General features: G+C 43.3%; 1 protein-coding gene across 1 annotated transcript in view; it reads left to right on the top strand.

The window, feature by feature from the left end:
* The first annotated feature begins 406 nt into the window (after positions 1 to 406).
* The window catches only part of GPR176 (G protein-coupled receptor 176), a 130,956-nt gene continuing 103,728 nt past the window's right edge, over positions 407 to 27,634 (top strand). The window contains exon 1 of the mRNA XM_055316877.1: positions 407 to 1,234. The gene's annotated coding sequence lies outside the window, so the exon portion shown is untranslated. The remainder of the gene's footprint in view (positions 1,235 to 27,634) is intronic.

The raw sequence follows: 27,634 nt of genomic DNA, 5'->3' as shown, positions 1-27,634 counted from the left end.
CCACAGGAACAAATACAGTGAAACCCAGGAAGCACCTTGCACACATCCACTGCCGCCAAACCAGGATCCTCGGCGCCTCCCACGCTCCAGCCGAGAAAGGCACGCCCAGAAGGGCCAAAATGGCGCCCTCCCCGCGGCCCCCTCGGCGTGAGGGGCGGAGCCGCGCGCGTCACGTGACCGCCCCCCCCCCAGCGGGCAGCGCGCCCTCCCCTGCCCCTGGAGCGCGCCGGGAGTCGGCCGGTGCGCAGACCGTGCCCTGCCCCTCCGGGGGCGTCCTCCCCTGTCTCGGCGCGTCCGCCAGCATCGCTCCTGCCGGCCAGGGCGGGAGCAGGGCCAGGAAAGCGGGCGCTTGGCCGTGCAGAGGCAAAGGGGCTGCAGAACGGGGTCCCTGCCGCTGACACCGGGGCGGGAGGTCGGAGCCCCGGACGAGGGGCTGGGCGGGAGTAGACCGCGCCGGCGTCCTGGGGGACGGCCGGGCGCAGAGGGCGAGGCTGTTGCGGAGACTCAGGGCATCCCGACCAAGCTGTGGGTGCCGTCGGGGACGCCGGGGTCCCCTCGGAGCCCCGGTCGCTTGGCTCGGGCATCTCACAGGCTTCGCAGCGCCATCCAGCCCCTCGAAGCCGCGGGATTGGCCAGACGTTCCCCTCGGGGGGTGGACGGCGAAGAGGCTGAGGGCGGCGGGAGCGGGGCGCGCCCTCCGTGACTATCCGGTGCCTCCGGCGATTCCATCTCTGCGGAGTGGGCTTGGCGGCGCTGACCGGCCGGGAGGAGGGTCGGACGCGGCGCGGCGGCTCTGCCCGTGCAGCCTCCATGTGGCTGCTGACGGGGACCCCGGTGGGAACCGGCCCGGGGCGCAGCCTCGCGCCCCTCGCTCCTCGCCTGCTCGGCGCCGGGGCAGGCGATGTGGAGACGTGAGGGGCCCCGCGGTGCCCCGGCTTCTCCAGGACTCCAGCAGGCGCCCGCGCGTTCCACCGCAGCCGGCGCGGGAGCGACCGAGGCGGGGCTCGGCGGTGGGCGGGCGGACGGGCGGGCGACCCGCGGAGCCGGAGCCCCTGCCTCGCCATGGGGCACAACGGCAGCTGGGTCTCCCGGAACGCCAGCGAGCCGCGCAACGCGTCGGGCGCGGAGGCTGCGGGCGCCAACCGCAGCGCGCTCGGGGAGTTCGGCGAGGCGCAGCTGTACCGCCAGTTCACCACCACCGTGCAGGTCGTCATCTTCGTAGGCTCGCTGCTCGGTAAGCCGCCCGAGGGGGCGCCTCCCGGGTGCGCTTCCCCGGGCGCCCCGGCTCGGAGGGGGCTTGGGCTCGGGGGCCCCGGGGCCCCGGGGCCGCCGTGGGTTTCGGTGGCGTCGCCTGGCAGGCTGGAGATAGCGGGGCTTAAGGATGCCGAGGTAACTGCAGGGAAGTTCAGCCAGGAAGGTCCACTCCAGCTCCTGAGCTGGAAGCAGAAGACTTCTGGCGGCGGCTTGTCCGGCCCGAGGACCGCGCCTGGTCCCGGAGGAGGTCCGCGCCCCGGCGGCCCCGCGGAGCGCTTCGGGATGGGGTCGTGCCCCCCCCACCCCACCCCCGTTCCACGCCCCTGGAGCGCCGGGGCGGGGCGCTGGGCCCGCTCCTGTTGACACACAGCGAGGACCAGAGTCCGTTTTGTTACTGATGGCTGTTGTGTTCTGCCCTCCCATCTAGTCCGTATATACACAGTTATTTTCAAAGAGCCTTATTTTGCGCGTATTTTATGGCTTGCTTCTTCGGACCACCAACCTGCTTGCTGGTAAACCATCCTGTGGAGTTGAACGCTCTGTTGCCATCTGATATTTTTAGAAAGCCCCAACAAAACAATAATCTACAGCCTATTTCTCTACCTGTGTTGTGTTCGAAGTACAAAAATGTACGGACTTAGGCATACTTGTTCAAAGAACTGAGGTGAGCGTTTAGTAAAAATCCACTGGCCTGAAAATCACCTGTGCTTCCGGTAGGTACCCTTTAAATGATAAATGATGACGGCACTCATCTCTGTTGAGGTTAGTTGAACACGTTACATATTACTTGTAAATACGTGACTTCCCTTCAAATGTAAATTTTCTGGTGTGGCGTTTAAGTAAATGTAAAAAGGTGGGATTCTTGTGTGATGTTGTGGTCAAGAGCAGTCTTAAAGGGGACACCTGGGTGGCTCAGTTGGTTAAGCGTCTGCCTTCAGCTCAGGTCTTGGTCCCAGGAGCTGGTCTCAGGCTCCTCTCTGAGTGGGAAGTGGGCTCCTCCCTCTCCCTCTGCCCCTTCCCCTGGTAGTGCGCATTCTCTCTCTCTCTCTCTCTCTCTCTCTCTCTCTCTCTCTCTCATAAATGAATAGTCTTTTCTCAAAAAAAAAAAAAGAGCAGTCTTAAAATTTCAAAGTAGGAATAGATTTTTTTACAGATACATGTGAATTTTCACGGAAATCAAGGTAAATGACATCAAAAAGACTGGAAAGGGGCTATCATGAAACTTGTTACCTCTAGGCTCCCCACTTCATAAATTGCCTGTCCCCCTCATCTGTGCTTGTCATCATTGGAGGCATTACGGAGATTTTTGTAAATGAACTTGTTCTTATTTAAAGAGAATGAGCATTGTGGACAATAGCCAACAAATGATCTTTCCTCACCAGTGGTCTATATTATGACATTGATGACCTACATAGAGGTTCATCTTGTCTGTGGCCTGATCCCTCGAGGTGTGGTTATTGAAGTATTCGTCTGAAAGGAAATGTGGGGAACTGTTACTGAATTGATCTGACAGATGATATATATATAAACACTATTTTTGCTCATGATTTTATTTTAAAAGATTTTATTTATTTGAGAGAGAGAGAGAGAGAGCAGGTGCAGGAGCAGGAGGGAGAGGCAGAAGAGGCTCCCTGCTGAGCCGTGGGGCTTGATCCCAGGACCCTGGGATCCTGACCTGAACCCAAGGCAGATGCTTAATCTAAGCCTGAGTCACCTAGGCATCCCTGCTCATGATTGTGTAAAGTCTTTCCACAAAACCACACTCGGCACCAACAATGTTTCTGGAACTTGTTTGACAGAGAAATACATTTGTGTTTTTGAAAGTAGTTGAGATTAACCAGATAATAGCTGGCTAATTCTTGGAGTTCCTTGGTTAAATGTTTGATAGAAACAGTGCTAATGCTAGTTTGTGCCTATGAGTCATAATTATACAGGATGATTTTTAGTTAAAAATGGCTAATTATAGGGATTCCTGGGTGGCTCATCAGGTTTAGCACCTGCCTTCGGCCCAAGGCATAATCCTGGGGTCCTGGAATCGAGTCCCGCATCGGGCTCCATGCATGGAGCCTGTTTCTCCCTCTGCCTGTGTCTCTACCTCTTTCTCTCTGTGTGTCTCTCATGAATAAAAAAAAAAAAAAGGCTAATTATAGCCATTAATAATGTAGTATCAACAATCTTATTTTACCTGCTTTTTGGTATACCTGGAAACCTAAGTAGACTAAATCAAGAATATGATGTCTTGGATTGATCTAAGAAATTTGAAATAGTGAGGTTAATAGTTATCAGCCTGTTCTGATAACTCTTCTAATGTACTGACTCAAATTCTCTCTCCTGTTGTCTTTGATTTCCATGTAATGTATGCATTCCCCTCATTCTTTTATAATGTAGTATGTTAGGTGTAGGAAATCAATTTGACTTCCATCTGAATGAAATATTTCTGTTAACACTATGCTTTTCCTTACTAGTCCTTAATGTACAGTTTCCACTTTTTTTTTTTAAATATTTTATTTCTTTATTTGTCAGAGAAAGCACAAGCAGGAGGAGCTGCAAGCAGACGGAGAAGCAGGCTCCCTGCTGAGCAAAAGCCTGATGCTGGACTCTGTCCCAGGACCCTGGATCATGACCTGAGCCACACAGGCATCCTTACCCTTCTACTTTTTAATTCCTTCTGGAAATTAAATTCTACCGTAAAAGCTTAAAATAGTAGCTTTATTGAGATAAAAATCCTGTACTACCCAATTCGTCCAATTATATAATTCAGTGATTTTAAGTATATTCACAGCTAAGCAATGATTACCACTATCAAACTCTAGAACTTTTTTATCACCCCAAAAAGAAACCATGTACCCATTAGTAGTTGTTTCCCATTTCCCTCCAATACCCTGACAAATAAACTGGAAACAGACTTTCTCAGAGGCATAAAGATGAATGAGCCCTAGGCAACTACTAATAATCTATCTACTTTCTGTGTCAGTGGATTTATCCTGGACGTTTCATATGTATGGAATCATACAATATGTGGTTCTTTGTAATTGTCTTGTTTTACTTAGTATAATGTTTCAAAGTTCATCTGTGTTGTGGAATATTTTTTATGCCTTTTCTATTAATAATATTCTATTTTACGGGTGTATCACCTTTTCTTTATTCATCAGTTGATGGACACAAGTTGTTTTCACTTTTTGGGTGTAATGAGTAATGCTACTCTGAACATTTGTATAATTTTTGTGTGGACATAATGCTTTTAATTTCTTGGGGGTATATAGCAAGAGTGAAATTTCTGGATCATTTAGTAACTCTTAAGTTTATTCTTTAAGGAATTGCGAGACTACTTTCCAAAATGGCTGCATCATTTTACATTCCCACCAGCAATGTACGAAGGTTCTAATTTCTCTGCATCTTTGCCAACATTTGTTCCTTATTTTTTTGATTATAGTCGTGCTGTAGTGGGCATTAAGTGGTATTTCATTATGGTTTTGATTTGCATTTTTTTTTTAAGATTTTATTTATTTATTCATAGAGACAGAGAGAGGCAGAGACACAGGCAGAGGGAGAAGCAGGCATCATACAGAGAGCCTGATGTGGGACTTGATCCAGGGTCTCCAGGATCACGCCCCGGGCTGCAGGCGGCGCTAAACCGCTGTGCCACCGGGGCTGCCCTGTTTTGCATTTTTAAAATATTTTATTTATTTGAGAGAGAGGGAGAAGCAGGCTCCATGCTAAGCAAAGAACCTGATGTGGAGCTTGATCCCAGGATCCTGGGATCATGACCTGAGCTGAAGGCAGATGCTTAACCGACTGAGCCACCCAGGTACTCCAAGTTGTAAGCATTCTTTATGTATTCTGGGCACTAGATTCTTTTTTTTTTTTTTTAAAGATTTTATTTATTTATTTATTCATGAGAGACACACACAGAGAGAGAGACAGTCAGAGACAGGCAGAGGGAGAAGCAGACTCCATGCAGGGAGCCTGATGTGGGACTCGATCCTGGGACCACGGGATCATGCCCCGAGTCAAAGGCTGACCACTGAGCCACCTGGGTGTCCCACATTAATCTTGTTTTTAACAGGAATTGCTGTCATCTAAAAAAAACCCTAAGGCCAGAAACATTTATGACAATTTCACCTTTACAAATGACCCAACAGCAATGAGCCCATTGGGGCAAGAAGACAAATTTAAATTTCAATCCATTGTTTTGTTTTTCTTTAATTTTTTTAAAAGATTTTATTTATTTATTCATGATAGAGAGAGAGAGAGAGAGAGGCAGAGACACAGGCAGAGGGAGAAGCAGGATCCATACAGGGAGCCTGACGTGGGATTCGATCCCGGGTCTCCAGGATCGCGCCCTGGGCCAAAGGCAGGCGCCAAACTGCTGCGCCACCCAGGGATCCCTGTTTTTCTTTAATTTTTAAATTTCTTTTAATCCTTTTTTTTTAATCCCTATACCCAGCATGGGGCTTAAACTCCTGACCCCAAGATGTAGAATCATATGCTCTCCTGACGGAGCCAGCCAGGTGCCCCTGTTTTATTTTTGCTTTACCTGGTCCTATTTTACTCTGGGCCTTAGTGTTTGGTCTTGTGCTATTGAAATACAGAATTCCTTTGCTTACAATTAGAAATGTAACCTTTGCAAGGAGCCCCTTCCCAATCAGAGCAGTATTTACATGGTATTAAAATCTTGTATATGTTGATAGTTAAGGTTATAGTAGTAGAACTTCTTGATGCTGGGATACAAAGCAACTAATTTATTGTATGGAATTATCATTTTTAGTTCTTTTTTTTTTTTAAGGTTCCCAGTGCTTGGCTCCAAATATCCATGGTTCAGCTAGAAATACTCTGTTTATTGGGTGAGATTTTGTAGAGTGGGAGGAAATTTGTCTCAAAACAGGAACAAGTTGACATGGCTCTGTTTTTCCTCTGGGATGCCCAGAGTCTGAGAAAGTATCTCTTCTATTGAGTTTGCCCAAGAGTTTCTCTAGTAGTCATTTTTCTGAAAAAGCCATTTAGATTGGACAGTGACTGGAAGTTGTTGTGAAAATGGTTTTATTGTCAACGAACTTCCACACTGGCTGGATGAAAAAAAAATTCTTTTTTTAAAGATTTTAAAAGATTCTTTTTTTTTAAAGATTTTATTTTATTTGTATTTATTTATTCATGAGACACACACACACACACAGAGAGAGAGAGAGAGAGGCAGAGACAGAGACAGAGACACAGGCAGAGGGAAAAGCAGGCTCCACACAGGGAGCGCCCTGGGCTGAAAGCGGTGCTGAACTCCTGAGCCACCTGGGCTGCCTGAGTTTTTATGTTTTTTTTTTTTTAATTTTTATTTATTTATGATAGTCGCACAGAGAGAGAGAGAGAGAGAGAGAGAGAGAGAGAGGCAGAGACACAGGCAGAGGGAGAAGCAGGCTCCATGCACGGGAGCCCGACGTGGGATTCGATCCCGGGTCTCCAGGATCGCGCCCCGGGCCAAAGGCAGGCACCAAACCGCTGCGCCACCCAGGGATCCCAGTTTTTATGTTCTTATATTCATTCCATCTCTTTTCAGATACCTCATGTTTTCTCATTGTTCTTTGGGTGCCTAGTGACCTTATTCTGAGTTGCTTACTTGAATTGTCTCTTCCAAATTTAACAGTATCTGTATTCCATTCCCTCATGGTGGAAAGCTAAATAAGTGAATCATTTTAGATGTAGACATTAATGGATGTAAATGTATGAATATATTGACCTTTAGGGTAATTTTTTTTTTTTTAGATTTTATTTTTTTATTTGAGAGATACAGATAGTGAGAGAGAACATGAGAGGGGAGGAGAGGGAGAAGCAGGCTTCCGGTGGAGCAGGAAGCCCAATGTCGGGATCGATCGCAGGACCCTGGGATCATGACCCAGATTGAAGGCAGACACTTAACCAACTGAGCCACCCAAGCGCTCCTCTCCTCCCCCCCCCTTTTATTTTTAAAGCAGTTCACTGTTAAGCAAAAAGAGTGACTAAATTGAGCATTTCATGTACTTGACAGATGATGATGAGAAATGGGGGGGGATGGATCTTTTAGGAAGCTCCAGTCACATCATATAGGCAAGCTTATTGCACATAATGCATTTAGAAAAGTTGAGGGTTGTAAGCACATCTGGTACATAATGGAGTAGTTTCAGTTGGTACCAGTGTCTCGTTTTTTTTTCTTTATATTTATTTTATTTTATTTTTTTATTATTTTTTAAAAGATTTTATTTATTCATGAGAGACACAGAGAGAGAGGGAGAGAGGCAGAGACACAGGCAGAGACACAGGCAGAGGGAGAAGCAGGCTCCATGCAGGGAACCTGATGTGGGACTCGATCCTGGGTCTCCAGGATCAGGCCCTGGGCTGAAGGTGGCGCTAAACCACTGAGCCACCCAGGCTGCCCTCTTTATGGTTTAAAATCCCACTTTTATTTTTTCATGATTTTAAATATTCTATTTTAGATTATTACCTTGAGATGTTTATTGTGACTGCTGAGTCTCTCGTGGTGGATCATTTCCTTGTGCCTTTCTAAGCTTTTTTATTTTATTTTTTATTTTATTTTTTTGTTTCTAAGCTTTTGATTGGGAGTCCATCTCTTTTCTGAGGCATTCTGTAAGATCTTGGCTGTAGAAGTGGCCTCCAGATCAATTTCAAATTTGCTTTAAAATTTTTTTTAAGATTTTATTTATTTGAAAGAGGGAGGGACAGAGTGAGCAAGAGAGAGAGAAGTAGCAGGAGGGAGGGGCAGAGGGAGAAGCAGACTCCTCACTGAGCAGGGAGCCTGATAACATGGGGCTCTGTTCCAGGACTCCAGGATCATGACCCAAGCTGAAGGCAGACTCTTAACCAACTAAGCCACCCAGGCACCCCCTCATATTTGCTTTTGCCAGATGTCATAGGGTCATCACTAGCCCAAGACCTCAACCACAGGAAAAGACATTTCCTTGTCATCTCTCTGAGGTAGAGGATACTTTTTTGCCTTTTTTTTCATTGAGGTGGCCATATTTTGATTCTGGCTTTAGCAGTAGTTTCCAGTCCAGCTATCCACTTCAGGTGGGTTCAAGGGTGGTTCATTGCCTGTGTGGGTGTTGGAACTCAGAGTTAGGTGTGAGGGCCCATTTCCTTGTCTAAAAATCATTCCTCGGGATCCCTGGTGGTGCAGCGGTTTAGCGCCTGCCTTTGGCCCAGGGCGCGATCCTGGAGACCCGGGATCGAGTCCCACGTCAGGCTTCCGGTGCATGGAGCCTGCTTCTCCCTCTGCCTGTGTCTCTGCCTCTCTCTCTCTCTGTGTGACTATCATAAATAAATATAAATTAAAAAAAAAATCATTCCTCAGTGCAGGCACTCCAGTCTCCATTTCAGGCACCTGGGAATTTCCTTTGATTTTTTTTAGTTGTGCATTTAGAGATGTCTTCTGTTTTATCCAACACTTCTAGGTATTTGTAGCAGTCGTCTGATTTCTGCCATGTTGCCAGAATCCGAAGTTCAAGATTAAGCAGAACAAAGTAGAAGTAGAGGGGATCCCTGGGTGGCGCAGCGGTTTGGCTGCCTTTGGCCCAGGGCGCGATCCTGGGGACCCGGGATCGAATCCCACATCGGGCTCCCAGTGCGTGGAGCCTGCTTCTCCCTCTGCCTGTGTCTCTGCCATTCTCTCTCTCTCTCTCTCTCTCTCTCTCTCTCTGTGACTATCATAAATAAATAAAAAATTTAAAAAAATATTAAAAAAAAAGTAGAAGTAGAAGTTGCAGTGATTACTAGATAGGATTCTAGGAGATAGATAACCAAAAGTTACTGGGGTGATAGCCTCTGGTTAGGGGAAGAATATCTTAGAAAATTAAGGAAAATAAGTTAGTAAGTGGAATGTGGGAAGGGAGCTCAAGAAAGTTTAGGAAGTCTGTCCAAAAAATGTTAAGAATCTATCTATCTATCTATCTATCTATCTATCTATCTATCTATCTAATCTATCTATCTAAAAGATTTTATTTAGTCATGAGAGACACAGAATGAGAGAGAGAGAGGCAGACACATGCAGAGGGAGAAGCAGGCTCCCCCCAGAAGGCCTTATGTGGGACTCTGATCCAGGGATCCAGGATCATGCCTTGAGCCAAAAGCAGAGGCTCAACTGCTGAGCCACCAAGGCATCCCAGCACTTTAACACTTTAAATAAATTTCTAATAATGCTGTATTAAAAGTTTTGGAATTCAGCTTTTTTTAAAAAATTATTTTTGATAAAAATTTCCTCCTAAGGGGCAAGATTATAAAGTTAGAGACAGAGCATGAAACCCATACAATCTCTCTGGCTGCCTGACTCTTCTTTTGAGGATTTTTGAAAATACAGAAAAAATATTAAAAATTATCATAAACTCACAACTCAGAGATAACAGATGTTAACATTTTGTCATATTTGTATAAAAATAAAATGTTCAAATACATTTGATTCTCCTTATTCCATTCTCCCCCATATCTTCCAGAGCTGATAGCTACACTGAATTGGGTTTCCAGTTTAAACTTCCTCTGTCCTGTTGGTGCTTGCTGCCTGTTGCTGTCCTGTTGATCATGAAGTTTTTGCCAGCGATGTTTAGTCAATGCCTATTGCATGGACACATGACTCTGTATGTAGTATTGATTTACAAATAATGGTCACTTTGTCTAGGAGGACTTCCAAGTGGGCAATTTAGGGAACTCATAGGGGGTCTCTAACAAGGAAAGGCAAGGAAGGTTTTGCTAATGGAAAATAGGTGCTTCCTGTGTCACGAAGGTACCTTGACTTACCTGCCAGTGTGGTAACTACCAGTCAAGAATATTCCTCTTGGGACGCCTGGGTGGCTCAGCAGTTGAGCATCTAGACGCCTTTGTGTGATCTTGGAGTCCCAGGATCGAGTCCCACATCAGGATCCCTATAGGGAGTTCTCTGTCTCTCATGAATAAATAAAATCTTTTTTTTTTTTTTAAAAGAATATTCCTCTTGCCTTACATTTACATTGGGTTGGGATGCCAGGGTGGCTCAGCGGTTGAGCGCCTGCCTTCTGCACAGGGCATGAATCTGGAGTCCCAGGATTGAGTCCCACATCGGGCTCCCTGAGTGGAGCCTGCTTCTCTCTCTCTGCCTATGTCTCTGCCTCTCTCTCTCTCTCTCTCTCTCTCTCTCTGTGTGTGTCTCTCATGAATAAATAAATAAAATTTAAAAAAAGTACATTTACATTGGGTTTTGTAGTGTATAACATACCACATTGTAGCATTCAATCATAAGAACCTTATGAAATGATGTAGGGACATTTTCTGTTTTTGTATTTTTTTTTCTTTTTTCTCTCAACATATTCTCCTAAAGCATTACCCTCCCTCTGTAAGACCTATACACCACAGGTTAGCCTCCCTTCATTATGTATTCACCATGAATATTAGTTGCAAGCAACAGAGCCTGTTGTCAAAAGAAGACAGCTACAGAAGCATTCAGTAAAGGAAAACATTTTACTCGCAAAGTTGGATTGCAAGGAAGTTCAGGTTTTAGAAGGACTGGTTTGCCAGCTGAATTGTACAACAGATATTTAAAAGAAGGCAACCACAAGATTACCATATTTACAGTACCATGTTCATTTTGGGGAAAAAAGCAGTTGTCTCACATGAGTGTTCCAACCTCAAAGATTGTGTCATGCTTTCAGATATCAGCATTGCAAAAGCCAATAAAGTTGCAAATCAATAAAGTTTTTTTTTTAAAGGATTTTATTTATTTACTCATGAGAGAGACACACACAGAGAGAGGCAGAGACACAAGAAGAGGGAGAAGCAGGCTCCATGGAGGGAGCCCGACGTGGGACCCGATCCTGGGTCTCCAGGATCACACCCTGGACTGAAGGTGGTGCTAAACCACTGAGCCACCTGGGCTGCAAATCAATAAAGTTTTTGTTAGGAGTCAGTAACTTACAAGAAAGGCTCAAGATTTCATTTATTTTGTGGACCAGAGCTAGACAGTGGATCCTGAATCTTTCAATTTTTTTTTTAAGATTTTATTCATTTATTTGACAGAAAGAGCACAGGCAGAGGGAGCAGCAGGCGGAAGGAGAGGGAGAAGCAGGTTTCCTGCAGAGCAAGGAGCCCCATGCATGGTTTGATCTCAGGACCCTGACCTGAGCCCAAGGCAGACGCTTAACTGGCTGAGCCATCCAGGTGCGGTGCCCTGAGTCATTTAATGTTTTTATTAGAGGGGAGGGAACAGGGCTCAGGGAGCAAATATTTGCTTTCTCATGGTGGGACACCATGAGCACTTTTTTGCATAATGCGGCAGGTAAGGTGTTTTACTTTATACCAAACTAGCCAGTTTATGAAGAGGGAAATTTATTACAGGGTATTAGATTACTTTCAGAATTTATGGCAGAGTCTGGGAACCAGGGACACTCAAGAAATGTGCACTGTCATACCCCTGGTTCTAGCAGAAATCATGAAGCTATTGTCATACACTACTAGACTCTAGACTGATAGACTATTAGATTCTAGAACCCTAGGGCACAACTGGCCCAGATCTAGCACCAAAGCATCTGTCTTTTTTTTTTTTTTTTTTTAATTTATAAGAACCTGATGACTGCACCCAGCCACCACCTCACATAAATCATTTCTGCTTTTCTTGGGAACATCTTCTGGACAGAATATAGATCATAAGCCTGCACCACAACTGCAAGGCTGTCTGAAAAGTAGTATTTTTAGCTTTTCCAGGCTTTATAGCAGAGGGTAGCAGGTGGTTGAAAGATTATGGAATGAATATGTAGTGAATCAAACTAGTATCTGCTGCTTTATACTTCATGTGGTTCCATGTTTGAGTGTCCCTCATAGTGCTTGTTGGAGCCCCACTTCCGCTCTGGGAGAAAGGAGTGGGCCCATGACCCAGGCTTTGCTGGTCCCAGGATTCTATTTCCTTGTCCTCAGTGATTGGTTCAAGGATGGTTGTGGGATCCAAGCTTGGTCAAAGTACTTGACATAGAGATGCTGGTAGAAAAACCTTTTTTCAGAGGAGCTGCTAAGCAGGGATAAAGGAAGCCAGGAGCTGTCTGCTTAGGAGAGAGTGAGTGCAGAGACAAGCAGGGGTGAAGGTGAAAGGAGAGGGGAAGAGGAAGAGAGAGAAACCATCCTGATGGTATTGTATGAGTCGCTGGAAGTGCTGAGGCTGTATTTTCCAATTACAATGAAAAAAGCCGAAGTGTCTCTTTTTGCTTAAACTTGTATGACTTAGGTTCCTGTCACAGCAAAAATACCCTGATTGATATATATAGTATTTTTCTCACCATGCATATCCATCATTTGGGCTAACAAAACAAAATCAGAGAGATAGTGACTTACTCATTAGCACCCTCACAGCCAGGCAGGACTGGATGTAAAAGAAGTTTGATGCCCAGACTGACTGAAACCCAGAGCCCGAGGACTTGAGCAGGAGCAGGACCATAAGTCTGGTAGTGCAAGAGGTCTGTAGCAGAAGGCTGTATTCAGGCCTAGGAATGGAAAGGAGGCTGAAACTCAGGGCTGTGCATGTGCGGAGACAGAAGCGCAGAGATTTTATTGGACCAGGAAATATTGTGACAACTATCCCAAATCAGTATTTAACCTCCAGTTCTTTCTCTCTCTCTCTCTAAGATTTTATTTATTCCTAAGAGACACACAGAAGTAGAGACAGAGGCAGAGGAAGAAGTAGGCTCCCTTCAGGAAGCCCAATGTAGGACTCAATCCCAGAACCCTGGGAGATGCTCAACCACTGAGCCACCCAGGTGCCCCTCTTTTTCTCTCGATGAAGCCTCTTTAAAAAAAAAAAAAAGTTACTTACATATAGTTATTGGTAATTAATTGATACAAAGATTTAGTAGCAAGAAAAAGACCTAGCTGTAGGGCACTGAGTGGCTGAGTTGCTTAAGCATCTGCCTTCTGCTCGGATCATGATCCCAGGATCCTGGGATCAAGCCCCACATTGGGCTCCTTGCTCATTGGGGAGCCTGCTTCTCTCCCTCTCCCTCTGCCTACTCTTCCCCCTGCTTGTGCTCTTTCTCTGACAAAATCTTTTTTTTTTTTTAAGATTTTATTTATTCATGAGAGGCATAGACACAGGCAGAGGGAGAAGCAGGCTCCATGCAAGGAGCCCGATGTGGGACTCAATCCTGGGCCTCCAAGATCACGCCCTGGGCCAAAGGCAAGTGCTCAACTGCTGAGCCACTGAGGCATCCCAATAAAATCTTTTTTAAAAAAAGAAAAAAAAAACCCTAGCTGTGTTAAAAGAGGTAAATAAATGTTGGGACGCCTGGGTGGCTCAGTGATTGAGCATCTGACTGGCTCAGGGTGTGATCCCAGAGTCCTGGGATTGAATCCTGCTTCGGGCTCCCTGCATGTAGCCTGCTTCTCCCTCTTCCTGTGTCTCTACCTCTTTCTCTGTGTATCTCTTGTGAATAAATAAATAAAATCTTAAAAAAAAAAAAAAGAGGTAAATGTCACCATAGTTAGATGTAGCTTCCCAGGAGATGATGAGTTAAAATCTTTGGGTCATAAACTGGCTTCCACTGTCCTGAGTTGTTTATAAGAGCTTCTGGGAAGTCCATGAGCAAGGCTGTGGGTGAGTCCTGGGAAACAGCCCTCACCAGTTACTTGCAGGATGTGGACAAAGTCCTAGACATCTGGCAGATACATGGTTGAGGAAATGAACTGCTCTGTTTTCTGCTTCAAACTCACCATGGCCATTAAACTCAGGACCGCTGAGGCAGAATTCTTCTGTGGGGGTGAAACGTATGTCCTCAGCTGACCAAGCCCAGGGTGTGGAGGGGAGAACGGGAGTTTTACTAGCATGAAGTCCAGGCATCCAAGTGCAAGGAAGGAGCTGGGCCAGACTCATGTGGGCATTATTGAGTTAAATAGATAATATAAAGGCAGAAGGCATGGAGTAAGTGACAGAAGTTGGAGAAGGGCAAAGCCCACACAGCTTCTAAACCATCTTTCAGTTTCTTTAATGTGTCAGTTTTAATACCACTGAAGACCGTTGTTTTTACTATTTTCTGACCTGCAATGTTCTTCCCTAGGCATTTTCTGTGATTGGTTTATGTTCATCCTTTAAACTGCAGCTCAGATGTCACCTCCTCCAGGACAGCTCCTTAGAGTAGATTCCTCCCCACTTTTATCATATCATCCTGTTTATTTTCTGTGGTAGTTAAAACCCCAGGAATTCTCTCATTTGTTTGATGTCCTATCCCTCTCCATTAAGGATGCAGAGTCATGAGGATAGAGACTGTTTCATTCATTGCGGTGTTCCCCAGCATCTAGAACAGTGCCTGGTATGTCTTTGGTGCTCAGTAAGTATTGATTAGTGAATTGAATGAAATGCTTGGGAACAAATAACAGAACAAATAATTAAATAGCCACTGTCTTGATTTGCATGAAGCTCAGGAGCTTTCTGGAAAGGAATATGAATTTTGTCCACAGCCAGGACTCAGACACACATAATCATATCCAGTAGCCTGGAGGGCTCTCAGAAAAGCCAGATATTTGGAGGGACAGCAAATCTCTTGATAAGAAGTCTACAAGGACAGGTTGTATAGCCTGATTTAAGAGTGAGTTTATGAAGGCAGCATTTTGAACCAGGCAGCCCAGTGTGGTGGGAATGTCACTTTAGCTTTTAAAAGCTTTTAGATCCTTGACAGAGTCAAAATTATCGCTTGAAGCAGCTGGGGATGACCGCATGGAAGGGCTAGAGTGGCAATACGCTGAGCGCTGGGCATGACCTGCGTATGGGAAGAGTGGCTAAAAGGCAGTGTTGTCATCAGGAGCTACAGGTGGCATTTGGCTGCTTCTACTGAGACAGATGGCTCCTGTATGTGTGAGATCAGAGTGGTACCCGTGAGTTTCTACCAAATGTTAAGAAAAATCTCTGTCCTCCGGTCTATCTGGGAAGCTCAGTTGGTGGGCATGGGAATGTTGAATAAGTCTGAAAACAACAAAGAGAATATTTTCACTCTAGCCAAGTGTTATGTTACTAATTAGTAATTGTGTGCCTGTCCCCATAAAAGAAAAAAAAAGAAGAAAGATGTAAAAGTCCTAACCTCTGGTACCTCAGAATTTAACTGTATTTAGAAATAAGGTTGTTATAGTTGTAATTACTTAAGATGAGGTCGTACTGGGGTGGAGTGGATCCTTAATCCAATATGACTGGTGTCCTCCTGAGAAGGCCACATGAAGACAGAGACACAATATGTGCTGGAGAACACTATGTGATGAAGACAGAGATTGGGGTTACAGGGCTGCAAAGTCGAGGAGCACTGCAGAGCCACTAGATGTGGGGAAAAGGCAAGGAAGGCTCCCCTACAGGTGTCAGTGGGAGCACGCATGGTCCTGCCAAACACCTTTACTTCAGAATTCTAGCTTTCATAACTGTAAGACAATACATTTCTCTTGTTTTAAGGCATCCTGTTTGTGGTACTTTCTTATGACAGCCCTGGTAACCTACCACACTGAGGCAATGAGCAAATAGTAGGTTGAAAACCCTGATTTTTGCACAACTGTATGCAGTGAGTTTGACAAAAGACTCAGAGCATCTTATAGCTGATATAATGTGAATCAGTCTGATACTGGCTGGTCATCACTTGTTCTATCCACTTGTGTATACATAGTTTTCAGCACCTTTTAATTTTTATGTATTTATTTAAAGATTTCATTTATGTATTTTAGAGAGAGAGTACATATTGTACACATGCAGGGGAAGAGCAGAGCAAGAGAGAATCTGAAGCCGACTCCTCACAGTGCAGAGCCTGACATGGGCCTTGTTTTCACGACCCTGGGCTCAAACCAACAGTCAGATGCTCAAATGACTATGCCACCTAGGCACCCCTCCACATCTTTGTAAAAATTTAATGTTTTATTTTGAGATAATTGTAGATTCGTGTGCAGTTTTAGAAAATAACACAGGCAAGTTGCATACTCTTTTACCCAGTTTCCCCCTGCAGTACAGGTGAGGTATATGTGCATGGTGGGTATGGTATCATAACCAGGATGTTGACATAACCAAGACACATCCCTGCAAGGGTCATCTTGTTACTTTTTCATAACCACATACACTTTCCTCCAACTCCTACCCTTTTCTTAACTCTTGGCAACCACTAATCTGATCTCTATTTCTATAATTTTATCATTTCAAGAGTTTTACAGAAATGCAGAATAATATAGAGTATAACTCTGGGGATTTTTTTTTTTTCATCCAGTATACTTCCTTGGAGATTTCATCCACATTGTTGCCTATGTCCATGGTTTGTTCCTTTTTTGCTTTAATTCTATTTGTATGACCTTGAATCAAAGCATGGGCAACTCCATGACTTTTCTGGTTATTCTTGCCACAAAACACTTTCAATTTAGTATATAAGATGCAGTCTGATGAAAGAGGCAAAGCTCCAGACTTGATGGAAAATGAAAAATTCTTCTCTCCCCGCAATCTGCAGTCTAGGCCTATTGCCTAGGAGAAGTTTGAAGTTGGGAAAGAGAGTCTGGTTGGCTTACTTCACCATCTTGAGCTTCTGGCCAAGGTTACTTGGTCCTCCAGGATTGGTGCTGAGATGGAGCTTGGTGGCACAGGGATGGAGGGATAGAAAAGGCCTTAAAGACTAATCCTGGTGTAAGTGGCTCCATACTTTCTGGATTGTCACCTGTTCCTTGGTGGTGGTGATGCCCTCCCATAGTCTTGGTTAGTAGTGTACTATGTTCTTAGTCCCCTGATTGCTGATGGACCTCAGCTTCTCTATGTTGAGGGCTGTTTGCCGCTGCAGGTGACCTCTTGGACAAGCCTCAGCATGACCCCATGCCACCCCATCTCACTCCTTAGCCTATATCTGGTACAAGGAAGCACACACATACATATCCTTGGCTGTGATGAATTCTGGGAGTGCAGGCCGCCTCCTATAGCCTCTTTGAGTAGCTCATCAGCTCATTGCTAGCCCTTTAAGTTTCTCAGAGGAACTTTTCATGTTGCACTGTAAACCCCAATTGCAAGGATATACATCAAGCTGTCTGGATGGACTTGTTGAAACCCCCTTACTGACTAGGTATGGGGGAGAAATGGGCACCCCCTCCTTTCTCTTCTGAGTAGGTAGGACTTGGTAACCACCCACAAATCTCTTTCTATTCCAGATGAGTAGAGGTTCAGATATTCTAAGCATTTAACCATAACTTTGAAAAATATGCATCTTGGGGTCGCCTGAGTGGCTCAGTCAGTTAAGTGTCTGCCATTGGCTCAGGTCATGATCCCAGGGTCCTGGGATCAAGCCTTGTGTTGGGCTCCCTGCTCATGTTCTCCCTCTCACCCTCTCAAATAAGTAAAATCTTTTTTTTTAAATTTTTTTAAAATTTTATTTATTTATGATAGGCACACAGTGAGAGAGAGAGAGAGGCAGAGGGAGAAGCAGGCTCCATGCACCGGGAGCCCGATGTGGGATTTGATCCCGGTCTCCAGGATTGCGCCCTGGGCCAAAGGCAGGCGCTAAACCGCTGCACCACCCAGGGATCCCCTCAAATAAGTAAAATCTTAAAAAAGAATATGCATCTTGATCTGACATCTTACTTTGGTATTTATTGTCTCTTGATGCCTTGGAGAAATTTTCTGATTCCAGTTGACTAAATAGTATGTTTATTTAGAAATACTTTAAAAAAAAAAGAAATACTTTTTTCCTACTTAAACTTTATGAAGCACTTTTTTAAAAAAAAGATTTTATTTTTTAATTCATGAGAGACACACAGAGAGAGAATGGCAGAGACACAGGCAGAGGGAGAAGCAGGCTCCATGCAGGGAGCCAGATGTGGGGCTCCATCCCAGGTCTCCAGGATCAGATCCTGGGCTGAAGGTGGCGCTAAACTGCTGAGCCACCCAGGCTGCCGCGTATGCTCATTTGCACCTTTAATTACAGCTACATTTTGGGACACCTGGGTAGCTCAGTGGTTGGGTGTCCGCCCAGGGCGTGATCCTGGAGTATAGAGATCGAGTGAGATGAATGGATAAATAAAATTTTTTTAAAAATTAACAGCTACATTTTGTTGGGGCTTCCTGTGCAGTTTCTTAGGACAAAAAACACTTCCAATGGCTGTTAAATAGAAGGGAAAGAATAACTCTTTGAAGTCTACCTAAGTGTGAATTTAATTTCCAGGAACACAGAGTTCAAGCAAGACTCAAGCAGAGACAAAATAATCAAATTTTGGCTTTCAGACCTTCTCATTGATTGATGAGAATAGCACCTTTTCTATTTGTCCTGTTGTTTCTGTGGCCTTCTCCCAAGGCTGCAAATCTTTATAGCAATGATTCTACAAATTACCAGAAGCCCTAAAATGAACCACACATAAAGGTCTTGATAGGGACTAGAGAGAGTTAACTGCCAGTTTCTCTGTGGGCTGCTGTTATTGTTAAGATTTCATGGGACTTAAGTAAAACCAAAAGGAGTATATGGGACTTTTCTCTAAAGAGTACTATGTCATTTTTCTTGTTAGTAACAAGTCAGTGGGCTCTAGTTGGTAAGGATCACACCAGGTGCTTAGGAAGGGTAGATTCTAACCTGGCCCTGCTATTGTGTGGTCGGTTTACTGTTGGCAAATCACTTTGCCTCTCTGTGATTATTGTGAGGCAGAGATTCTTTTTTTTTTTTTTTTTTTTAGGAATTTATTTGTTAGCACAAGAGCAAGTGGAGGGAGGGAGAGAGACAAGCCGACTCTGCACTGAGTGCAGAGGTGCATGCCACGTTCAATCTCAGGACCTCAAGATCATGACCTGAGCTGAAATCAAGAGTCAGATGCTTAACTGACTGAGCCACTTAGGCACCCCACCAGGCAGAGATTCTTAAACCAAGCTTGCATAAAATCACTTGTTAAAAATGCAGATTCCTGAGTTTTGCCATGAGAAATTTCCTTTTGGTGGGTTTGACATGGAGTCTTGGAGTCTATATTTTTAATGAACACTTTCTGTGATTTTGATGCAGGTGCTTCACACTTTCACATTGATCTAAGGGACGGCCTGGCCGACTTCTTAGTCTGTGGAGATGACAGGTGGGCATCATGCACACTCCTAGGTTATAGCCCTGGGAGTCAAGCATTGAGGATAGATGTCAGGAGAATGGAAGGGAGAAGACTAGTTATTTAAGGTTAAGTGCTATGGTCATTAGATTTATTTCTTCCACTCCTAGGGGAATAATAATAGCACTGCCTTCAGACTTACTCTTGCAGAGAGTTGTTGGGATGGGGTGGAAGTAGGAATTTAATTTGAGGAGTATTAGTATCAGTTCTACCCATCTTTTTTTTTTTTTTTTTCTCTTTCCTTTTTTAAGATTTAGGGATCCCTGGGTGGCGCAGCGGTTTAGCACCTGCCTTTGGCCCGGGGCGCGATCCTGGAGACCCGGGATCGAATCCCACGTCAGGCTCCCGGTGCATGGAGCCTGCTTCTCCCTCTGCCTGTGTCTCTGCCTCTCTCTCTCTCTCTCTCTCTCCCTCTCTCTCTCACTGTGTGCCTATCATAAATAAATAAAAAAAAAAAGATTTATTTGTTTAAGAGAGCGGCAAGTGAGTGATCAGAGGGCCAGTTAAAGGCCATTTGGCTTTGGGAAGAATTGTGACTACTTGAGCACACAAATCTCTTGTTAGAATACAAACAACAGGGGAGCAGGTAGACATCTATCAAAGTACGTTCCAAACCAATTTAGTGTGCTTATTAGGCCTTATTGTTAATATTAGGCATCTTTGACTATGGGAATTTCATGTACTATCTCAAGTTACAGAATACAAAAGCTAGCTTATTTTATTTTTATTTTTTAAAGATTTTATTTATTTATTCATGAGAGACCTGGGGGGGGGGGAGAGACAGAGACAGAGACAGAGACCCAGGCAGAGGGAGAAGCAGGCTCCATGCAGGGAGCCCGACGTGGGACTTGATCCTGGGACTCCAGGATCACACCCTGGGCCGAAGGCAGGTGCTAAACCGCTGAGCCACCCAAGTATCCCCACAAAAGCTAGTTTAAATCTCTGTTGCCCCTTTTTATTTAGTCTTTTCTAAAAAAATTTAAAATGTTTGTTTGTTTATTTATTTATTATTTATTTATTTATTTATTTGCTCCTTTTTAATCTTAACATGAGTCTTGTGTTGGGGAGTTCAGCATATAGGTTGAACTGAACTCACATATTATCCTGTTGACCTCATGTTAATGTCAACATGTTGACTTGTTGAATTTAGCATCTACTAAAACTCCCAAGCTTTTTTTTTTTTTTAAGATTTTATTTATTTATTTATGGGAGACACACAGAGAGAGGCAGAGACATAGGCAGAGTGAGAAGCAGATTCCCTGTGTGGAGTGTGATGTGGGACTCAATCCCAGGACCTGAATCATGCCCTGAGCCAAAGGCAGATGCTCAACCAAGGTGCCCCAACTCCCAAGCTTTTATTTTGTGTACTGTTGTTATAACTCTTTTTCATCATCCTTTTTTGATTCAGTTTAGGAGCCCAGATTAGTACTTTAATTTTATCATCATTTTAATTCATCTAAATTTAACTAAAATGTTTTAGTTCTTTGTATCAATCTATTAATTTTGGGAGGGGGAAGGATCCTGATTATGCCACATAACATTATTGCTTTCCATGGTATTAACTATGTATCGATTGTATTTCCATCTGAATCCTCAAAAACATATTAAATGGTACAGGGAGAGAAGATTGGAGATCTTGTTACTAGTGATCTAGTAGTTGAGGTTAATATAATTTACTAGTCAAAACCCATTTGGAATAATTGTTTGTTTATTTATTTAAAGATTTTATTTATTTTCATGAGAGACCCAGAGAGAGAGAGAGGCAGAGACACAGGCAGAGGGAGAGGCAGGCTCCTTGCAGGGAGCCCGATGTGGGACTCGATCCTGGGACTCCAGGATCATGACCTGAGCTTAAGGCAGATGCTCAACCACTGAACCACCCAAGCACCCTGGAATAATTGTTTAATTAAATTATTAGCTAGAACTCTCACCCAGGTCATTGTTTCTTTATCTTGTTTCCAAAAACATTTGGAGACATCAGATATTTTACAGAAAGCCAGATATACTATGTCTACTACATCTCTTAGGCTTACTGATATAAGAAAATAAGGAGAATCCGACACGATTTATTCTTAATGGATCCGTGCTGGCTCCTAGTGATTACCTCTGGCCTTCCTGTCAGTAATTAATTATAGTGTAGGTTGAGCAATATAAGTTTTGCTGTATTTTTCTTCTTCCTCTTTTCTGTGTCTCCAGTCTTCTGGTTTCTTTTCTATTTTCCATAATTCCTAAAGTTCTCCAGAATTGGTCTGGAATAGTGCTTCTCATACTTCAATATGTAAGTGTATCTGCTGGGAGTTTTGTTACAATGCAGATTCTGATTTAGGAGGTCTGGGATGGGTCCTGAGATTCTGCATTTCTGACCAACTACTAGATGCTTTTGGTCTTCAGGCTATTCACATCGGAAAGGTAGGAACTAGAAGACTTGGTGTTCTAGATAGGAATTCTGGATTTTAGTGTTCCTCTAGAGCAGGAAGGAGATCTCTGGTGGAAGTCTTTTATGTCCACACTTAAAAACTCCTCAGCCTCTGTATTCTGCAACAGTTATCTTCCTCATTCCTTTATCTTCAATGTCTCTTGCTCCCACTGGCTCCTTGGCCTCCTCCTTTTTCCATTTCTTGCCCTATTTTGCCTTTCTTCCTTCAGTTCACAGTCAGGCTTTGTGGGAGAATAGTCTTGAATTTCATTCTATTTTGTCTTCTGATTATTCCTATCAACAAATCTGATCATGCCACTCTGCTCTTTGGAACCCTTTCCTAGCTCCCTATTCCTTCTGGCTCGTTATATGACATTCTACCACCTGGCTCTTGTTTCCTTCTTTAGCTCACTCGTCTTAAACTCCAAGAATTCCAAACTACTTGTGATTCCCAGGGTACATTATTGTGTTTCCAGTCTCTTTGCCTTAGCTTTTATTATTCCATTGTCCATAAAAGCTCTTCCTGCTTTATTACCTAATTTCTCTCATTCTCCAGATATTCCTTTCACTCTCTCTCATGTTAGAAACTTAAGATAATATATCTATTTATGTTTATTACTTGTTTGATTCATGAATGATTGAAATTAGGGATATTGATAGTTTCCCCCTTTAGTCCGCAGCTATAACTGTAGAATTATTGGAGGGAGGTGTTATCTTGACCTGATGATGGTCAGTTGTACTGAAGAATTTTAAGGATACAAAATCATTTGGTTAAGTCACCATTAAATCTTATTTATTTGCTTTAAAGTAGGCTCCTTGCCCAGCATGGAGCCCAGTGTGCGGCCCTAACCCACACAACCCTGATGAGATCAAGACCTGAGCTGATATCAAGAGTTGGGCACTTAACTGACTGAGCCACCCAGGCACTCCACCATAAATCTTATTTTTAAAAAAGGGAATACTTAATCATTACTCTGTAAATGAAAAGTGAAAAATACTTTTAATTAGCTTATTATTGTGTGAATTAGTCCAGCTGAACCTATACAATATTCATTGACATACTTCATGGGAATGAAGCAATAAAATAAAAATGATAAGTTTTATTTGATGAGAATCACTGATGTGGTCTGCAGAGACAGTGTGAACGGTAAGGTTTTCAGATGATAATTCAGAACTTTGACATCTTGCCCACCTTTGGGAGCAGAGTGACTGACAGAGTCACTTGCTGGCTTAGAAAGTGGCCTTTTGAAAGTCACGAAACTAATTGGGGTTACTTGACAGTAACAGAATAGAGATGGAGAGCTGCCTGAAAAGATGTAAACACTGAGGATTTCATGGATTATTAGCTGGTTATTCAAACTATAGAGGCTCAGGACTTGAAATAAGTCCAAAAGAAAGTAGGCTCTTTCCAGATAAAAAATTTTAATACAATTTTAAAATATTTCCTATAACTGTGGTCATGATCTCTCTGCCAACAAATGCAATTTGCCACCAGATATGTCGTTGCTATGACACTTGCAGATATGAGAAGGGATGGTGAAAGGTGGAGATGGAAGTGCTAATAGATTTGAATGAAACCTTATTTGCAAAATGATCTTAATGTGTGTTTCAGAGATAAGTCTTAATCCCTTATACATAATAGGTATTCTGTAAATGTGTGTGGAGCAAATACAATATGTGAAATATTTAAAATTAAATGAAGGAAATAACCTTTGCTTTTCTTAAGGAATTGTTCTTTATAACATGATTTTGTGACTACTGGATCACATTGTGTCCTGTTTCTGTGACTGTGCAAAAGAAAATAAGAATTGTCAGCTTCATTAAGGATATATAGCATGTGCTGATATTTTCCTTTTCCCAGGGATGTGGGACTGTTGATGAATTCCATTCTAGCTGAAATGTCTGAGTGGGAGCTCTGTTCTCCATTCTTTTTACTGATTTTCTGGCCAGCCTGTCTCTGGGTAATGACTCTCTCAGTTTATGTTGCCCTTTAGTATAATACATTTATTCAAACTGAACTGTGTTTCTGGTGGGTTGCACCACAAAACCAAGAGCCCACAGACAGAGCTAGAGGCAATATATTTTATTTTATTTTATTTTATTTTATTTTATTTTATTTTATTTTATTATTATTTTATTTTATATTTTTAAAGATTTTATTTACTCATGAGAGACGCAGAGAGAGAGGCAGAGACACAGGCAGAGAGAGAAGCAGGTTCCATGCAAGGAGCCCCCCAGGATCACACCCTGGGCTGAAAGGGAGGCGCTAAACTGCTGAGCACCCCCAGGCGTTCCCTAGAGGAAATATTTTATTTATTTATTTATTTATTTATTTATTTATTTATTTATTTATTTATTTTTAATTTTTTATTTATTTATGATAGTCACAGAGAGAGAGAGAGAGGCAGAGACACAGGCAAAGGGAGAAGCAGGCTCCATGCACCGGGAGCCCGATGTGGGACTCGATCCCGGGTCTCCAGGATCGCGCCCTGGGCCAAAGGCAGGCGCCAAACCGCTGCGCCACCCAGGGATCCCAAGAGGAAATATTTTAAATTAGGAAAGCACATAGTCATAATAGTCTATTTTGTGAAATAGTACTTGGCCATGGCAAACCTGTTTCTCTTTTGAGAATAATGTTCCTGGGATAAAAATGGGACTCTAGAGAAGATCACTATTGGGTAGTGGGCCACAGGACTCTAGAATCATATGTGTAAGTCCTAGTTCAGCCTTGCTAGCATTTTGTCCTTGTGCCAGCTTTTATTATCCTTTTTTCCCCAAAGCCACCCATGCGTCCCCCAGCTTTAGTATTTAAAAAAAATTTTTTTTCTTGGGCTGGCTGGATGGCTTAGTCGGTTAAGCATCTGCTTTCAGGTCAGGTCATGATTTTGGGATCCTGGGATTGAGCCCTGCATCAGGCTTCCCACTCAGCAGGGAATCTGCTTCTCCCTTTCCCTCTGTCCTTCATCCTGCTTATGTTCTCTCTTTCTGATAAATAAAATCTTTTAAAAAGATAAAATATTTTTTCTCATTGTAAAACAGTTAAGAATTTTGAAAGCATAGAAAGTTATGAAGAATGAATATTCATGGGATCCCTGGGTGGCGCCGCGGTTTAGCGCCTGCCTTTGGCCCAGGGCACGATCCTGGAGACCCGAGATCGAATCCCATGTCGGGCTCCCGGTGCATGGAGCCTGCTTCTCCCTCTGCCTATGTCTCTGCCACTCTCTCTCTATCTCTCTCTCTCTCTCTCTGTGACTATCATAAAAAAAAAAAAAAAAGAAACTCTTTAAAAAAAAAGAATGAATATTCATATAACATTTGCTTATATAATTAAATATTCTTTGAAAGCACCATTTCATACATTATACAGTATTTGATTATTTAGTCATTTAATCATTCTTATATTTTTGGAACACTTACTGTGTTTCTTGGTTTAAAGTGCTGTGATAAATATCTTTTAATTAAAAAAAAATCTTTGTCCAACTATCTTTTTCCATGGGGTAGTTTCTGAGGAAGGGTAGTATAGAGTTTTATTTGTTTGTACTTATTTATTTTAAAGATTTATCTATTTTAGAGAGCATTTGCAAGCATGAACAGGGTGTGGGGGAGAGAGTGAGAGAGAATCTCAACCAGACTCCCTGCTGAGTGCTGAGCATTGAGCCAACTGAAGGCCAATCCCATGACCCTGAGATTCTGACCTGAGCCAAAACCAAGAGTCAGATACTTTGCTGACTGAGCTACCCAGGTGCTGCTGTTTGTACATTTTTAATAGTGACCTGCTTCACCCTCTATGTCTCTACCTCTCTCTCTCTGTGTCTCTCATAAATAAATAAAAATAAAATCTTAAAAAAAAAAGAATAGGGCCTCAAATCCAATGACTGGTGTCCTTTTTAGGAGCAGACACACAGACAGAAGAGACACAGAGAAGAAGGCTGTAGGAAGACAGAGGCAGAAACCGGAGTGATGCTGCTACAAACCAAGAAATCCCAAGGATGTGGAAGCCATCACGAGGAAGAAGAGAGGCATGGACCGGGTCCTCTTCAGGGCCTCCAGAAGGAACCACCCCTATTAACACCTTGATTTTAGACATCTGGCATCCTAAACTATGAGAGAAGGAATTTCTCTTATTTTCAACCAGTTTGTAGTAATCTGTTATGGTAGCCCTAAGAAATTAATGCAGCCATGCTCTCTGCAGTAACTCTGTGAAAGTGGAAAACATCAGACATGAGGTTTCATTATTCCCTGATTTCATATATTAAAATTACCATTTTTAAAAAAGATTTTATTTATTCATGAGAGACACAGAGGCAAAGACACAGGCAGAGGGAGAAGCAGGCTCCCTGCAGGGAGTCCCATGTGGGACTCGATCTCAGGATCCTGGGATCACAACCCAAGCCTAAGGCAGATGCTCAACCACTGAGCCACCCAGGTCCCCCAAGGCCCCATTCTAATCCAGTATGGCCTCATCATATCTTGATGACACCTGCAAAGATCCTGTTTCTAAATAAGGTCACCTCCATCACCTGGAAGAACTGGGGTTAGGACTTGACCGTACCTTTTTAGGGGAACATGGCTTAACTCACTACAATGGCAAATTCACAAGTTCAAATAGAAACTCATCATCTCTCCTTCCTCCCCATACCCTGCTAGCTTGTCTAACTACAACTTTATCAAGTTGTGTTATTTAACTGTTCCCCTTGCCTACTAGATTCGTTTTAACTTTTCTGCTTGGCTGTACCCTATCTATGAAGATGATATTTTACTGTAAGAAATTGGGCTTCTTGGGCAGCCCGGGTGGCGCAGCGGTTTAGCGCCGCCTTCAGCGCAGGGCGTGATCCTGGAGACCCGGGATCAAGTCCCACATCGGGCTCCCTGCATGGAGCCTACTTCTCTCTCTGCCTGTCTCTGCCTCTCTCTCTCTCTATGTCTCTCATGAATAAATAAATAAAATCTTAAAAAAAAAAAGAAATTGGGCTTCTTGACCTTTCATAACCTTAATTCCCCTCTCTGTGCTGTTATTCTTACATGGAAGGTCTTCTTTTTCTTCATCTAAGTAAATCTCTTTCTCTTTTTCAATAGGGGGAGGGGGAGGAGAGGGGCAGAGGGAGAGGGAGACAGAATCTTTAGGCTCCAAGCTGAGTGAGGAGCCCAGTGTGGGGCTCAATCTCACAACCCTGAGATCATGAACTGAGCCAAAATCAAGAGTTGGAGGCTTAACTGTCGGACCACTCAGGTGCCCCAGTAAATCTCATTTCTAAGGGCAGGGAGTGTGCTTTATACTTTATTTTTTCCTGGGACACCTAGCCCATTGGTACATCTAGTATGTGCTCAGTAGATATTCTGATTAACTTTCTGATACAGTTGAAGGATAAAGACTGTATTGGATAGAAAACTAAATAATGGTTTTATGTGCTTGAATCCCAAAGTTCAAGCTGTTTGAGAATCAGTCTCTCTTGTAGCTTAAATGATTTAGGTTGACTATTGTTTTCTCTTTGATTTAGAACTTCTACCTAGTATATCTTAGTCTCATTCTGGTGGTTTAGCCTATTTTGTTTCAAAAATAGTGTGAGGAGATGCTCCTGGCAGATTAGTTAGTTCATGAGAAGATTTTGTTATTTATTGTCTATACTGAGTTAAGGGTTTGGAAGATAATTTATTTTATCAGTGGTGTAATGTCTGAACACATAAATAAAACCAGCTTTGTAGTTTTGTTTTCTTATTATTATCATTATTCCATAACTGGGGACGATTTCTAATTTAGTCTTCTACCTCTCAAAAAGGAGAAGGCCTATGGCAACACTGATTGCTTCTTCTCTTTTGGGTTCTGTCGTCTTTCAGTAAACTCCACAGTTGTAAGCCTGAAGGGACATATATGCCAAATGTAGTCTGGGGCCCCTAAGAAGGTTC

This window comes from Nyctereutes procyonoides, unplaced genomic scaffold, assembly GCF_905146905.1.
Source record: "Nyctereutes procyonoides isolate TBG_1078 unplaced genomic scaffold, NYPRO_anot_genome, whole genome shotgun sequence".
Lineage (NCBI taxonomy): Eukaryota > Metazoa > Chordata > Mammalia > Carnivora > Canidae > Nyctereutes > Nyctereutes procyonoides.
The sequence above is the reverse complement of the archived record's forward strand: the minus strand, read 5'-3'. Positions and strand labels throughout refer to the sequence as shown.